The 14,763-nt window shown below is 46.4% G+C and overlaps 1 long non-coding RNA gene across 11 annotated transcripts in view; it reads left to right on the plus strand.

The window, feature by feature from the left end:
* Positions 1 to 59: 59 nt before the first annotated feature.
* Positions 60 to 14,763, plus strand: part of LOC115287983 — a 33,286-nt gene continuing 18,582 nt past the window's right edge. For 5 of the 11 annotated variants that reach the window (XR_003906761.1, XR_003906760.1, XR_003906759.1 and 2 more), the window contains exons 1-7: positions 60 to 333; positions 620 to 790; positions 1,110 to 1,225; positions 1,961 to 2,034; positions 5,596 to 5,725; positions 9,772 to 9,968; positions 12,443 to 12,608. This is a non-coding gene — a long non-coding RNA (uncharacterized LOC115287983). Of the gene's footprint in view, positions 334 to 619; positions 791 to 1,109; positions 1,226 to 1,960; positions 2,035 to 5,595; positions 5,726 to 9,741; positions 9,969 to 12,442; positions 13,129 to 14,763 lie in introns of those variants that run through there. The other 6 variants (XR_003906764.1, XR_003906765.1, XR_003906763.1 and 3 more) reach the window with 4 other exon arrangements.

Consider the following 14,763-nt stretch of genomic DNA (forward strand, 5'->3'; position numbering starts at 1 on the left):
GAACCCGCCGAGAGCGCGGCGCAGGCCGCGCACTGCGCTTCCAGTTGGGGCCGGACAAATGGAGGAAGAGGAAACCGCCTTTTCGGTTAAACCGATCCTCCGCAGCCCCCGGAGGCTTTTCTAGTCCTGGGCTGGCCGTGCTCGTCCCGCCCTCTGCCTCCCCAGCCCGGAGGTTGTGCGTGCGCAGGGGTTCGCAGGCCTCGACCTGGCGTGTTCGGCCGAGCCCTCCACCTTTTCTTCCATCTTAGATCTGCTTTCGTATCTGTATCCCCAGCTTTGTGTTCGAAACTCCTTCAATCTCATTTCCGTGTTTTTTTGCACCGCGCGGAATTGGTAGTTACCGGACGCGGGGGCTTGCTTTCCGCCTAGTATTTGGTTTGATTTCCCCAAGCCCTGCCTGGCGCCCTGCGTTATAAGTCGGGGAACGACGAGAGCAGAGCATCGCTTTTGTCTCTTCCCCGAGCCCGGGTGCAGAGCTGGCTTCGGGAGCGGGCGCCTTGGCTCCACGCTGCCCGCCTCCCCGGGGCTGGCTGTTCGGCCGGCGCTAAGCGCCGGAGAAGGGAAATAAGCCTTCGAGCGGCGTTCCTGAGTCTGCTCTTCCCTCTTCCCTCCTCCACAGACACACAGACCTCTGCGAGATTAATTCAGTGCAGCTCGGGACCTGGTCTTCCTGCTCTGACGTCCCGGCGACACCCAGCTAGATCACGCACTCTGATTCTGCTCCTGATCCCGTACAAATAACTTTGATCACGCCGAAACTGATAGATTAATTATCAAGCTCATGAGAAAGGTCTGTGAGTTTATAAAAAGAAAACGAGACTATGCCTCCCGAAAACAAATCTGTTACTCTGGTGTATTTTAGAAGCTAAGTTTTTCTCTTTACTGAATAGAAGGGGTGTTATGCTCTTGAGGTTTTGGATAGGGGTGCCAGAATTCAGATTCATGATGGGTGGGAACATTTTAAACCCCAGAAAATTTGCACAGTGACTGGCCAGTGTTCCCCCATCTTTAAGGAGGTCAGTTATACCCACTGTTTGGTGCTTTGGCTGCTACAGGACACACTCTCCCATAGGCTAGTATGTTTTAACTGATTAATTTTCTTTTTAAAGTTTCTTCTCCGTAGCTTTTAAGGAGCATGTGTTTCACCACGCAGTCATTATAAAGATGAAATATTAGCACTTGTGAAATGATCTGAATTGGAATTAATGGACCACGTACAGTACTGGTAAGTCTCAGCTTCAAGCTAGTGGAGGTGGAAGGTACCCAAAATAGGAACTTCCAACAGTGCCAAAAACTCATTTAGCCTCCGCTTATAATGTCCTTGGAGCTTATAAACAACTCACAGCCTGGAATTTGAGCTTTTCAAGTCCTCTGCCTTGTTCAAAAACGGGAAGAGAGTTCCAGGGGGCTTCCACATTCATAAACTGGATAATTCGTCTTTTCAGGAATCAAAGTTAAATGTAGTTATTACATTGGTCCTTTAAATTTATAAGTGTCCTTAGATACTTTTGCATTTTAAATATTCATGATAGAAAAACAATTTCTATTTAATTAGAAAAAATAAACTATGAAAGTGAAGTTTATATATCTAAATATCGATTTATAACCATTATTTTTGGTCTGTTAAGTCCATTGTAATAACAAACATGAAATATAAGAGTAGACAGACACGAAAAGTTCCATAGATTTAGTCTCCATGGACTTTTAGAGCTTGATGGAGCCTGGAGATTTTCAATCCACCCATTTTACAGCCGGGAAGCATGCCCCCATGCTCCTTCATCACCCTGGGCCTTCTTAGATAACATTTGAAGGAAAAATAGTTTTTGCCAATGGTCAGAGCCATCCTGTCCCTGTTTGTCCTTGCTACAAACAAGTGAAATCTGCAATTCAGTGTTTTACTACTTGCAAATACAAATAGTGACTTTGCGTTACTTCTTGTTTTTGCTTTTTCCCCTTCTAGTGCCATCACGATTGTCCTGCTCTACATAGACCAGTAAAAGTATAAATCACTTCCCCTACATCACCAAAAGACCTGTAAGACTCTTGAAACTCCCCCTTTCTAAAATCCTAGAGACAAGTTAGGATACAGAGTGGAAGTTGGGACAAATGAATCCTCAATAGCAAAAAGTGATTTGCCTATTGCGTGTGGGTAACATCTATTACAATGTTAGGGTGCCCAGAATAGATAGCTTACATTTTTGGGTTGATACAAAGGCACCTACCAAAACACCGTAGTTTGTAACACAGTTCACTCCGCAAGTATTTTTGAGCACCTTATCTAAGGCAGGGTACTGGGGATATAGCAGTGAGCTGCGTAACTATGCCTTCATTCTCTCTGGGAGAGCCAGGCAATAAATAGAGATGGTAACAAGTACTATAGGGAAATGCAAATCAGGAGAGCGGCAGCATAGGCTAATGTGCGGGTGAGTTTTTTAGCTATACATGGAGGTCAGGAAAGAAAGAAGGTAACAGAGCAAATATCCTAGAAAAGGATCGGGGGAAAGAACAGCAAATATAGGAAACTGAGAAAAACGATAGGAAGCAAGAGAGTCCACGCCCAATGTATCCGTTTATCTCCTTAACTATCGATCACTTGCTGCGAAGCAGTATTACACTCTGTGCAGGGAAGACGGGCACGAATGACACAGGTCCAAGTCTCCAGGGGCTTGCAGTTTGGAGAGACAGGACCAGCTATAAGCGGGATGCTACCGCGCTCTCACCAGTAAACGTCCGTGCGGAGCCGATCCCCTTGACACTCTGCAGGGTTCAAGTTTCCCACAGAGGAGGTCTGGATACACTCTTGTCCACCCACCGACATCGACACATGGGAAAACAGAAGTCCCTCACTGAACACTGTCTGGGCTTTGGGGGGGGCGGGGAATCAAACCGAGAGTGCCCCCAGCACTGTCCTAATTGCCTGGACACAGTGTCCATATACTCTTTCCTTCCTCCCCTACTTTTCCTTTATTCCATCCAGGCACACTTAAAAAAATTTTTTTTAATGTTTATTTATTTTTGAAAGAGAGACATGGAGGAGACACAAGATCCAAAGCAGGCTCCAGACTCTGAGCTGTCAGCACAGAACCCAAGAAGGGGCTAGAACTCACAAACCGCAAGATCATTACCTGAGCTGAAGTCGGATGCTCAACCCACTGAGCCACCCAGGCGCCCCTCCCCGGGCACACTTTAGATGTGCTGTTCCTTATGTCTGCTGTGTTTGTCCCGATTCATTTACTGGGGATATGAATTGGCAGTGACTGAGTGCCTGCAAGATATCAGTCACTGTGCTAGACATTTTCTATGAAATATTTCCAATCCTCAAAGCAATGTCCCAAGGTAGGAATTATCTCCGTTTATAGATATGGCCACTGAGAATCAGAGGGGTTAAGGAACTTGGCCAAAGTTGATCAGTGGAAAGGCCGAGATAGCAATTCAGGGCTGCCTGACTTCCAGGTCCAAGCTCCCTCTCCCAGGTACGACGTCAATACTGACATGCTGTGTGGCAGCAAGATTTGCTTGTATAACTTAGTCACAGGAGAAAGAGACAAACCAATGACTACATTGCAAGTGGAATTTGTGCAGTGATAGAGGGGTGTTTTTGGTTTGGGATGTGGAGCAAGGAGCTGCTTAGGGGAAAGATCTGCAGCTGAGTCTTTGGAAGCATGCAGGGCGAGAGGGAAGGGCTTTTAGGCAGAACGAACAGCCCCTTCACATGCACAGACGTGGGAACTATTCCCACGGCTGGACTTCAGTATGACTGGGGTCGGAGTAAGGCGTGGGAAGTAAGGGCAGATGGAATGGTGGAGATTAGTGAGAGAGGACGAACAGGCAGATTAAAACAAAAATCCAGCTGAGTTAAGAAGATGGAGTTTCATCCACTAACCAAGACGTGGGGAGTACAGGCACGAAAGGATTTTAAGCTGAAAAGCGGCACAATCGGGGCCAAATTTTAGAGATCTATAAGCAGAAGGGTTTTGAAAACTCCCCCGCCAGTAGGTTCTAGGCAGGAAACACAAGTGAATGAAGAGGCCCAGGTGGAAGAAACACTGCAGTCATGATGGTACAAGGCGAGTGACAGTGTCTGCTCAGGGCTGCCCAGGAGGCAGGGAGGTTTCGGAGACCTGGAGCCATGTCCCCAGCTGAATGGGGCAGCCACGTGTGGCCTGCCAGAAATCTTCACTCTTATGTGACATCTCCCGAATTTTAGAGGTGGCCAAGGCCATGCGGCTGAAAAAACAAAAACAATTCTTGTCTTTGACCACTTGTTTGTAAGCCCCAGGCTAAAGGGTCACAGAGATGTCACAGCTATCTAGAATGAACCAGGTGAGAAGGTCTGAAGGCCACCTGACCCAGGTCAGATGTGTCACTTTAAGTTTATTCATTTATTTTGACACGGGGAGGGGCAGAGAAAGAGAGGGAGAGAGAGAATCCCAAGCAGGCTCCGCACTGTCAGCACAGAGCCTGACTCGCGGCTCGATCCCACGAACCATGAGATCATAACGTGCTAAAATCAAGAGTCAGATGCTCAACCTACTGAGCCACCCAGGCCCCCCCCCAGATGTGTTAGTTTAGAGACCCCTCCCCCAAGGATGTTCCTTTGGACTCTCACATCAGCACCCAGGCTTGACAATTAATCCTTTGGGTCAATTTTCTAAACAGAATAGAGATAAAAGATTTGGTGGGAGTGGGCATGGTCTTTACTTAAGGAAAGTGCTGTGCAGCGCCCAGGTTTCTGGCCATTTCCAACAAACATATGAAGGATTTCAACCCTCAGCCAGCTCCTTCCCTCCCCCTGAGCAAAGTGGCCACATAAAGACCACAAGACACATGAATCAAGTCACAGAATCAAAGCAAACCTTAGCAACATGTAAGGCTGAGAACTCACTCCCATTTCCCTCTACATTCTTACACATTTGGGACAGGGTTAGGCTGACTACAGGGGGCGTTCCGAAGTGGACAGGAGCACAATAGGAAGTCTGCAACCCAAGGAGGGGCGATCTGTGGAAGAAAACATGGCAGTCTTGACTGGTGGACCTCAGCTGTCCATAGTGGGCCCTTTAGGGACACCTGGGGGGCTCAGCTGGTTAAGCATCTGACTCTGGTTTCAGCTCTGGTCATGATTTCACCGTTCACGGGTTCTAGCCCCATACTTGGCTCTGCAGCAACAGAGTGGAGCCTGCTTAGGATTCTCTCTCTCCCTCTCTCTCTCTGCCCCAACCCTACTTGCACTTCACTTCCCTCTCTCTCTCTCACAATAAATAAATAAACATTAAAAAGAAAAAGCAGAGTGGCCCCTGTTACAGGACCACGTGGGGAGAGGGACACACAGACAGAACACATGTATGAGAATCTGACAACTTACCAGTCTCCCTGAGTCATTGCCTAGCTGCACTGTTGCTTAAATACTTGTCCTGTGTTGCCTGTATACTCAGTGTGTCATTATGTCATCCTTCTAGTGAGTTTGAGCTTGTATGAGGTGGGGCCTTGCTTATTCTACTCTGTCCGATTTGGGTGTCATCTCCTCCAAGAAGACCTCCCTGATTACCCTCACCCAGCCTCTCTTGCCCTTGACTACGTTGATTATGTCTCCAACAGGGCTCTGATGCTGTTCTTGCCTACTGGTTTTATGATCTTCTGTTTCTGTGCCCGTCACCGGCTGACTGACCTTCTCAAGGGGGGACTGTTGTATGTTGGGTTCATTTATATTCTTAGTCTCACCTGAGAGGTAAGCATTCCGGACGCTTGATGTGTGGAATAAGTGAGCCGTTGTAGATCGACATAGCCCTAAATAGCTCCATTCCTTACCAGCCAGGGGACCGCAGGCAAACCCATAAAATGATCATGTCCCGGTTCCCCCTGATGGGGAGGAATCACATATGCAAAATACTGCACTATCAAATGCTATACAAATATATGGTGTGTGTATAATTATTATCAAACAAGCTTTGGGGGGGAAAGAGGAGAAAGTTTTTGTTTACCTATCTCAGTCTGAAATTGAGTAGTAACATAGTATTTATTGAAAGAATTTATAATTTAGTTTGATAGCTTTGGGGAAAAGAGCTATGATTGTCTGAGTTGACAAGCTATGCCTCTTTTTGTGTTTGTTTGTTTTTATTTTTATGTATTTTGAGATAGAGAGAGAAAGAGCATTTGAGCAGCAGAAAGGCAGAGAGAGGAAGAGAGAGAATCCCAAGCAAGCTCTGAGCTGTCAGCACACAGCCCAGTGTTGATCTCAGGAACCATAAGATCATGACCTGAGCCAAAATCAAGAGTCGGACACTTTACCGACTGAGCCCCCTGGATGCCCCTATGCCTATTTTGATTGGGAGTCAAGACTTACAGCAGTTCATCTTCCTCCTGGGACAGCAAAATCACATTAAAAAATTTATTAATGTTTATTTATTTTTGAGACAGAGAGAGACAGAGTGAATGGGGGAAGTTGCAGAGAGAGAGGGAGACACAATCTGAAGCAGGCTCTAGGCTCCGAGCCTGATGCAAGACTTGAACCCATGACCTAAACCCAAGTTGGACACTTAACCAACGGAGCCACCCAGGCGCCCCTAAGCAAAGTCCCATTTAAACAAAAGATCTGGAAAAAATAAATAAATAAACGAAAGGTCTGGAGAGATTCTTGACTCTTGAATGCTCACCTGTGCACAAGGTTCACAACCCATGCTTGCTTAACGAAAAAGATAAGTAGGTGCCTTATTCACATTACTTCTGCAGAAGCATTGCCATTATTGTGCATAACAAAAAAACTTAAAACTGACGAGACACTAAAAAATAGGGCCCCTGGGTGGCTCAGTCAGTTGGGCATCAGACTTCGGATCAGGTCATATCTCAGCATTCGTGAGTTCGAGCCCCGCCTGCGTCGGGCTCTGTGCTGACAGCTTGGAGCCTGAAGCCTGCTTTGGATTCTGCATCTTCCTCTCTCTCTGCCCAGCTCTCTCTCTCTCTCTCTCAAAAATAAACATTAAAAAAAATTTTTAAGCGCAGTGCTTCCAAGTGTGTAGATAAAATTATTGACAGCCCATCAAATGGGACAGGTTTCTCTTGGTGATGGGGACGGATATGCCTGTCCACTCTGACCCCCTCACCTGGGGTGGCTCAGTGATCCATGGTTGGACCCAAAGTCATAAAAGCAGCACAATGGAGATGCAGAAGGGAGTTGCACTTGCCAGCGCTGAAAACAGGCTTTATGACAGAAATACCCTAGCAGCCCAGCGGTCCTATAACAGATGAACTTGACCCACATTTGCTCTTGACTATGATTGCTAATATTGCCTAGGCGTATTGATGAAGCACTTTATTGACAGAATCTTAATTTGCGTTTGTCCAGAGGGATTTGAGGGAATTTACCTTCCTGCCCTCCCCATCCCCTCCCCGCCCCCCCCCCCCAGTCCCAGGGGGAGACAGGAATCAACACGTTCAGAGAGGGGGCAGCCAGTGAGGTTTCAGGCTCACACCTCGTATCTCATAGCCCGGTGCTTCGATTTCTTCCCGCTCTGGGAGAGGTCTGGTGGGCCACACAGCTTTCCAGTTTCTTCCTCCGTCAGACCTTGGGTCAGGCCATACCGTTTACTTCAATGTGAACTCCCAGGGCAGAACTTCAAAAGAAGATTTCACATTGTAAACACTAGAGATTTTCCTACAGGGGGTGGTTCAAAGTCAGGGGCACTTACCATCAGCATGATAATACAGAGCTTGGAGAGAAGTGAATTACTCATTAACAATTCGCCGAACCGATTGATCTTTTTAAGGTCCTGCTTTAAGTTCTTGGCGGCTTCCCACTGCCTTGGAGATAGAGCACGAAATTCTCTCCGGGCCCCCCAGGGGGTGGTTCCGGCAGCCTCCTCAGTCTTTTCCCTGGTCTCTCTGAGCTTCTTTGGCTCGAGGACCCTTCTGTTCCCAGGGCCTGCCTCTGCGTCCCACTCTCAGCCTGGCTAATCCCCTCTGGGCTTCAGGTCTCGACGTAATCCTGATGCCGAGACCAAGTTCTGTCCTCCCCACTGAGCTCGCTAACCATTCCCCTCAGCCCACACCTCCCTTTCAGAACGCGAACTGTCACTAATGTCAACCTGCCCCGAAGGAATGTAGTTAATGCAAAGCGCCTGCTGCGTCGGGAGCATCCAGCAAACGTTAGCTTTCTGCCCATTGGCACTGGTCATGCCGGCTCCCCTCCTGCCCTGTATCCTGCCGCTGTCTCGTTCCTTCTGTGACCCAGGCCTCTCACAATGAGCACTGGCCTGAATCTGAATCACACGTGCTCAATAGACATTGGCGGAATGAAGGACTAGAGACAAATGTGTTGGCTCAGGGGTGGAGGGGGGGGTATTGTTTAATGGGTACACGGTTTCTGTTTGGGATAAGGAAAAACTTTTGGAGATGAGTGGAGGATGGGTGCACAATGTCCTTAATGTCACTGAAATGTACATAAAATGGTTAAATGCTCAATTGTACCTCATGTATATTCTGCTACAGTAAAAAAAAATTGTTGAATGAATGCATAGTTAACTTTTTAAAAAATCTTTTTAATTTTTTTATTTTATTTCTGAGAGAGAGCACGAGCAGGGGAGGGGCATAGACAGAGGGAGACACAGAACCCGAAGCAGGCTCCAGGCCCCGAGCTGTCAGCACAGAGCCTAACGCGGGGCTCGAACTCACGTACCATGAGATCATGACCTGAGCTGAAATTGGATGCCCAACCACTGAGCCACCCAGGCGCCCCACTTTTTTTTTTTTTTTAAGTAGTCTCCACACTCAACGTGGGCTTGAACTCCTGACTCTGACATCAAGAGTCATGGTTGTACTGACTGAGCCAGCCAGGTGCCCCTGTAATTAACTATTTCGAACCTGGTCTTTATTCAACTCTAATATTTTAATTCAATAAATTTTCACAGAGTGCTTACCAAGGGTAACATACAAAGGTGCTCTCTTGGATTTACAGAATCATCTATACAATACACCCTGCTTTCACACCCAGTCACCCTTTGAATGTAAACACATTTCATTTAGATTGGTAGGTCTTCTTTATCTTTATAGCCCAACCTGCCAGCACATAATACTCACCCAACCACCGTTTGCTAAATCAAAAATAGGACATTGGCAATAATCTAGTGTTTAAGTAGGGCTTTCCCCATCACAAATGCTTCCCCAACAATATCTCACATCTTGCTCTTTCTCTGTCTTCCTTTCTCTTTCCTTCATATTACTAGTCATCCCTGCCTGAATTTCCATTGCCAGATCCAACACAATTTCCTCAATTTTCTTATCCTTGCTTGACCAGCTAGTCATTCCAATGTGTCTAAACAAATTTTGTTATTTTATTTGAGGCCTTCAACCAAGTCCAAGACTCAGAAAAGAGTTGGACTCTGATGAGGAACATTAGTCGTGATAAGGCTGGCTTAGCAGATGGGTTGGGCTACCCTCCCTAGAATCCCAAGACTCCCCCGGCCCCTCCCCCACCCCATCACAAAACCTTCTGGACACCCTTGGGAGCGAGAAAGACACATCACACCTCAAAAAGAACCACACACCGTTTGCCCACAGTCTGTGGTTTGAATGGTGGTCATGTTTCCCAGTTGCTTTTCCTTACTTTCCACTGAATAAACTTCAGTCTCTTTATAATGTAAGGAGGTAGATAAGAAGAGATGGTCTAATAAACCATTAGGCAGCATTGTAGACAAGGAAACATCAAAGTATGAGGCTAATTGGGGTGATAACGCATCTTCCATTTTCAAGGCTTGTGTCAAACAGCGTTTTCACCGGCAGGAACCATCTTCCGTGGAGCTTGGCTTTCCAAGGCAGGCACCGTGGGAAAAGGTAGAGAAGTGACGACGTGTAGATCACAGTTTTGAGTTCTTACTTGACCTCCATACTCTCGGACACATGAGTGGAGTTCCCGTCTTCCCAATGGATGCCACATAGAAGAGTTTTTACAAGCACAGACCTGAACCTGGCTGCAAAAGGTAGAATCCATCCCCGGTACTTAACTACCTTGGTGAACTGAGGCAAGTTTCCTGCCCTCTCCGTGCCTCAGTTTCCTCATCTGTAAAATGAGTATAATGAGGTCCTTACTCATCAAGTTTTATGAGCATTCGATCCGCCAATGGTTGCAAAGCACTGCAAACAATGCCAGGCTTGTAGTAAGTATTATATCAACATTTGAGAAGTAAATAAAATCCCAAGTATAGTCAATGCACATCTTAGCACCCCTGGTTTACACAGCAATTTCATGTGCTTTGCCTCACCAAATCCTCCCAACTCTTGCCTATTTAGGATTGCCTGTATTTTATGGATGGGGAAATAAGGTTTCCTAAGCATTTTGCTAAGTTATTCGCTTTGAGAAAAGTTGATCAAAAAGAAAACGAGCATTTAGAATCTTTTATTTTTTATCCTTTCTCCAAGGGAAAGAATCAGCTCTCTTTTTTCCTATTTCCACAGCAAAGAGAATAATGGGAAATCACTTAATTTTTATTTGATTACTATGGTAATAGGTAGACTAATTATCAATGAAATAAAATATCGTTTGGGATGCCTGGGTGGCTGAGTACATTGCGCGTCTGACTCTTGATTTGGGCTCAGGTCATGATCTCACACTTTATGGGTTTGAGCCCCATATCAGGGTGCTTAAAATTCTGTCTCTTCCTCTCTCTCTGCCCCTGGCCCGCTCACACATATGTGCTCTCTCTCTCTCTCTAAAAATAAATAAATAGACATTTTAAAAAAGAACTATTGTTTGTATCTGTGTATTTACAATGGGTGACACATTGCCTGTCTCTATTCTAAGTATTTATCTATTGATCTTTATTATTAGTATTGGTCTATTTATCTTCATTGTTCAGGGACTGATACTAATATTAATCTCAAACATATTAGTCTTAATGGTGTATGTTATACTTACGCTCCAAAGTGTAGCTTGACATTCAGGCTATCAGCCTGTAGGGGGAAATTCACTGTAGACTTTGGATCGAGAGAAATCTCTCTTTCTTTTCCCAACACATGTTCAGACCTGGGGTTACATGAGAAGTTTTGTTTTCTACTCTGCAGTTACTGGTCTTTCCTATTTAATTAATTTCTTTTTTAAGTTTATTCACTTATTTTGAGAGAGACAGACACAAGTGAGGGAGGGGCAGAGAGAGGAGGACAGAAGATCTGAGGCTGGATCTGTGCTGACAGCACAGAGCCCGATGCAGGGCTCGAGCTCATGAACCATGAGATCGTGATCCCAGCCAAAGCCAGCAACTTAACCGACTGAGCCACCCAGGCGCCCTAGCCTTTCCTATTTTAAATAGGATAGTACGCATGGGGGAAAGGTTCCCAGGGTAGCAGGATGAACCAGAAAAGCAAGACTGCCTTCCTCCTCAGGCCCTAGATGCTCCCAGGACCTGTAGAGTAGCGTGACTTATGTATACAATGTTAAGCTAGTGTGAATGGTACCGTATATGCTATATATAACATGTACTATATTAGCTTGTCTGGCATTAAGTCCCAGCTCTACCATTTTCTACCTGTGTGACTTCAGGCAAGACACTCAATCTGTCCATTTCCTCGTTCACAACACGGCGACAATGGTACTGGGTAGTTGGAAAGATTACGTGAGTCAATGAATGTAGAGCATTTAGAACAGGCACGGCTCATGGCAAACATTCAGTAAATGTTACCTGTTAGCATCATGTTCTGCTTTGCTCAACATTTTCATCAGCCTCTTGTCGAAGTCAATGGCTTTCAAACACTTTTGCCCACCCAGGTGCCCCCTTTTTGGCGCTTTTGATGCCTCATCATGCCTGCCCAATAAAATCTGAGGTCTTTGGAGAGCTATCCAAGTGTTTCAAATGACCTTCTTCAAATCCCTAAGGACATGTTTCCCTACTGACATTTTCGCTATTCTGGCTTCTCCAGACACTGCGTTTATAAAGTCATTTTACCATCTCACTTTATTATACTTGGTGTTTCAATTTTTTTTCTTGTTTTTGGTCTTTGAAAGTTAGGTCCCTGGGAAGAAACAAAAGCACATGGGGAGCCTGGGTGGCTCGGTTGCTTAAGCCTCCAAATTCAGCTCAGGTCATGTTCTCATAGTTTATGAGTTCAAGCCCTGCATTCGGCTCTGTGCTGACAGCTGGGAGCCTGAAGCCTGCTTCGGATTCTGTGTCTCCCTCTCTCTCTGCCCCTCCGTTCTCTCAAAAATAAATAAATGTTTAAAAAATTTAAAGAGCAAGCAAGCAAGTGTAAAGACTAAGCCCTCCCTGCCGGTCAGCCCGCGAATTCTGTATCCCAACCAACGAAGACCTCCAAGTGTGTAGTTTATGTTACGGCTCTCCAAGCACCATGGGTTTTATTTTTTAATTAGGGCTTTCGTGGCAAAGAGAACTCTCTTTTCATGCTTGGGAAAAGTAAACAAATTTTCCAGGTAGTATCTTATTTGCATCTTTTATTTTAACAGGCCTCATCCCAAATGGTGACCATGCTCTGCATTTGAAAGGTCCTGCTGGACAAAACCCCAGGATTCCTTTGAGAGAGAGATGTGCGCTGGGGTGTCCCTCACAGCTCTGCGGGCAGGCGTCTGAGGTATTTCCTCACAGTCCATACATGAGAGGGAAGTTCACCAGGTAACAACCAGAGTCCTCAGTCTCCACCTGCAACCCAGGCTTCCCTGGCATTGCGGGGTTTTCCTACATATCCCCTGCGGTTTAGCCAACCAACTCAGATAAACGCACAGTTAAATTTTACCACAGCCAGAGGAAACCTCAGCTCCTAAGATACAAACGGTCATAAAGCTTTGTATTAGTTTGCTCCAGCTGCTGTAACAAAATAGCCAGACCAAAGTGGCCTAAACACCAGAAATGTATTTCCTCACACTTCTGGAGGCTGGAAGTCCAAATCCAAGGTGCCTGTGGGATTGATGTCTCCGGAGGCCTCTGTCCTTGGCTTGCAGACAGCCACTTTCTCGCTGTGTCCTCACATGGCCTTTACCTGTGCACACATTTTCTCGGTGTCTATCCGTAGTCCAAACGTTCTCTCTGTATAAGAATACCCTTCAGCTTGGCTAGGGCGCACCCTAATGGACTTATTTTAACGGAATCAGTTCTGTAAAGTCTCTATATCCAAATACAGTCAAATTCTGAGTTATTGGGGGTTTGGATTTCAACATGAATTTGGAGGGTGTGGTGGGACACAATTCAAGCCCATAGAAAACAGTAAGGACATTTCCTCATGCTGCTCAGGCTTGCACATACTCAGACTTCTTTTTTATTTTTTTTTTTAACGCTTGATTTTATTTTTTGAGAGACAGAAACAGAGTGTGAGCAGGGGGAGGGGAGGAGAGAGAGGGAGACACAGAATCCGAAGCAGGCTCCAGGCCCCGAGCTGACAGCACAGAGCCCGACATGGGGCTCGAACCCACAAACTGTGAGATCATGATCTGAGTTCAAGTCGGACGCTCAACTGACTGAGCCACCAGGTACCCACACACTTAGACTTCTAACAAATTCCCCCTATGTGCCCGCCAAAGCCCCCATTAAGGTCCGTCTGTCTGGTACTGTATTTCCATTTTCCAGCCTCCAGACGGGGCTCCACTCTGCAGCCCTAATGGAGTCTTTTTGTGGGAGTCTCATATACCTACCCTGCGTCCTTTGGTTATACTTTTCACCTGTCCCGGCGACCTCAGCACCTACTCAGCTTGCCTAGCACTGTTGTGAGAACCCTGCTTTCTTCCCTTCTTCCTGATGCTTTTGGCTGGGACTGTTTTGAAAACTATCCTCAGTCGTTATCTTTGCAATGGAATTTCTGAGATGCTGTGTTTCACTCTTGCATGCTCCCTGCCCCGCCCGCCCCACGCCCTGTTTTCTTTAAAAGCAGCTTTTTGAATTACTGTACTCTCTGCTACATGTAGTCACTTAAATCCTACTTACCCCACACAGCCTGAATTCCAGAGGCATTATCTTTCCAATCAGAAACTCATAAAGATCTTTCTCAATGATCCTTTAAACACTTCAAAGATGTGACTTAGGGGTCCTCCCACTCCTCCCGTCTTCTGTGCACAGCTCTCTCTTTCATGTGACATTCTTGCTCCACAGACTAGGCTCAAACCTGACCGATGACCCCAGCCACCCGGGAGTGACACGCTGGTCCTTGGCTGTGGTCTGGGAGCAGTGCAGTTGCTCCTCAGGAGGGAGTTAGGAGCAGAGGGAGGCAATGTGCTGGCCATGGCAGTGGATTTGGGGACTGAAGGCTCATGGCTGGAGCAATCGGAGGTCCAAGGTCAATGTCCTCTCCTGGGAAATTAGGTGGTTTGTGCAGGTAGATATTCAGATAATGGACAAGGATAGCATTACCAATCTATGAAGAGACTTATTATTTTTTTATTTAAAAAAATTTTAATGTTTTTATTTATTATTGAGACAGAGAGAAACAGGTCATGGGTGAGGGAGGGGCAGAGAGAGAGGGAGACACAGAATCTGAAGCAGGCTCCAGGCTCTGAGCTGTCAGCACAGAGCCCCAAGTGGGGCTTGACCCCATAAACTGTGAGATCATGACCTGAGCCGAAGTCAGACCCCCAATCAACTGAGCCACCCAGGCGCCCCTGTAGAGACTTGTTGAAAAGACTTTGGGGGGGCGCCTGGGTGGTTCTGTAGGTTAAGCATCCAATTTTGGCTCAGGGCATGATTTCCTGGTTCAGGAGTTTGAGCCCTGTATCGGGCTCACTGCTGTCAGCACAGAGCCTGCTTTAGATCCTCTGTCTCCCTCTCTGTCTCTCTGCGACCC

The sequence above is a fragment of the Suricata suricatta genome, chromosome 3 (assembly GCF_006229205.1).
Source record: "Suricata suricatta isolate VVHF042 chromosome 3, meerkat_22Aug2017_6uvM2_HiC, whole genome shotgun sequence".
Classification (NCBI taxonomy): Eukaryota; Metazoa; Chordata; class Mammalia; order Carnivora; family Herpestidae; genus Suricata; species Suricata suricatta.